Genomic DNA, 2,189 nt, shown 5'->3' on the forward strand with positions numbered 1-2,189 from the left:
CTCTCCAGCGCCCCTCCCCCGCCCCTGCCTCCTCCCGCCGCCGCCAGCGAGCGCCACCGGGCCTCGGCCGCGTGGTGCTGGCGGCGGCCGGTCTGTCCTTCCCCACACGCGGCTCCCTCCTGATCAGACGGTGGTGGCCTACGGTGGTGCTCCTCGGCCGGCATCGGTGCGGCACGTCGGTGGTGGTGTTACGGGCCCGGTGGCTCTTGACACGGCAATGCGGCCATTGGCCATGGGGCGGCGCGGTGGTGCTGTGGCTGGCGGCGCCAGCCCAACCCAGATCTGGGCCCTTTTGGGCCCATCTGGGTTGGGGCGGGCCGGTGGCTTGTGTTGGGGAACGTAGTAATTTCAAAAAAGTTCCTACGCAACGCAGGATCATGGTGATGCATAGCAACGATAGGGGAGAGTGTTGTCTACGCACCCTCGTAGACCGTTCGCGGAAGCGTTATATCAACGCGGTTGATGTAGTTGTACGTCTTCACGATCCGACCGATCCAAGTACCGAAAGCACGGCACCTCCGAGTTCTGCACACGTTCGGCTCGGTGACGTCCTCGCCTTCTCGATCCAGCAAGAGGGGTGAAGTAGTAGATGAGTTCTGGCAGCACAACAGCGTGGTGACGGTGTTGGTGAAGAACAATCTTCGCAGGGCTTTGCCTAAGCACTACAAAAACTATGAGAGGATAAACTAGAGGGGACGGGGTTGCCGGCACACGGCTTGGTGTTTCTTGATGTGTCTTGGGTGCTAGCCCTACCCCTCTATTTATATGTTGAGCTCTGGGGTCGAACCTTGGAGCAAAAGCCTCCACAAAGTCGGTTTCACCCGAAAGGCAAGAGTCCTTCTCGGACTCCAGGGCCAGACGCCAGGGTTCCCGGCGTCTGGACCCAGGCGTCTGGCCCCTGGACTCCGCAAAACTTCCTTTTGTGCTTTCCAAAAACCTTGTGGGCTTTCCCCTTTGGCCCAAATAAATTGTTCTCGTACCCAAACATTTCGGGAAACATCCGGAACCCCTTCCGGTGAATCCCGGAACCCTTCCGGTGACCAAACACTATTATCCCATATATCAAACTTTATCTCCGGACCATTCCGGAGTTCCTCGTCATGTCCGTGATCTCATCCCGGACTCCGAACAACATTCGGTCACCAACATACATAACTCATATAGTACTATATCGTCAACGAACGTTAAACGTGCGGACCCTACGGGTTCGAGAACTATGTAGACATGACCGAGACACCTCCCTGGTCAATAACTAATAGCGGGACCTGGATGCCCATATTGGCTCCTACATATTCTACGAAGATCTTTATCGGTCAGACTGCATAACAACATACGATTGTTCCCTTTGTCATCGGTATGTTACTTGCCCGAGATTCGATCGTCGGTATCTCAATACCTAGTTCAATCTCGTTACCTGCAAGTCTCTTTACTCGTTCCGTAATACATCATACCACAACTAACTCATTAGTTGCAATGCTTGCAAGGCTTATAGTGATGTGCATTACTGAGTGGGCCCAGAGATACCTCTCCGACAATCAGAGTGACAAATCCTAATCTCGAAATACGCCAACCCAACAAGTACCTTCGAAGACACCTGTAGAGCACCTTTATAATCACCCAGTTATGTTGTGACGTTTGGTAGCACACAAAGTGTTCCTCCGATAAACGGGAGTTGCATAATCTCATAGTCATAGGAACATGTATAAGTCATGAAGAAAGCAATAGCAACAAACTAAACGATCAAGTGCTAAGCTAACGGAATGAGTCAAGTCAATCACATCATTCTCTATTGACATGATCCCGTTAATGAAATGACAACTCATGACTATGGTTAGGAAACATAACCATCTTTGATCAACGAGCTAGTCAAGTAGAGGCATACTAGTGACACCCTGTTTGTCTATGTATTCACACATGTATTATGTTTCCAGTTAATACAATTACAGCATGAATAATAAACATTTATCATGATATAAGGAAATAAATAATAACTTTATTATTGCCTCTAGGGCATATTTCCTTCAGTCTCCCACTTGCACTAGAGTCAATAATCTAGTTCACATCGCCATGTGATTTAATACCAATAGTCCACATCACCATGTGATTAACACCCATAGTTCACATCGACATGTGACCAACACCCAAAGGGTTTACTAGAGTCAATAATCTAGTTCACATCGCTATGTGAT

Source organism: Triticum aestivum, chromosome 3A (genome assembly GCF_018294505.1).
Source record: "Triticum aestivum cultivar Chinese Spring chromosome 3A, IWGSC CS RefSeq v2.1, whole genome shotgun sequence".
Classification (NCBI taxonomy): domain Eukaryota; kingdom Viridiplantae; phylum Streptophyta; class Magnoliopsida; order Poales; family Poaceae; genus Triticum; species Triticum aestivum.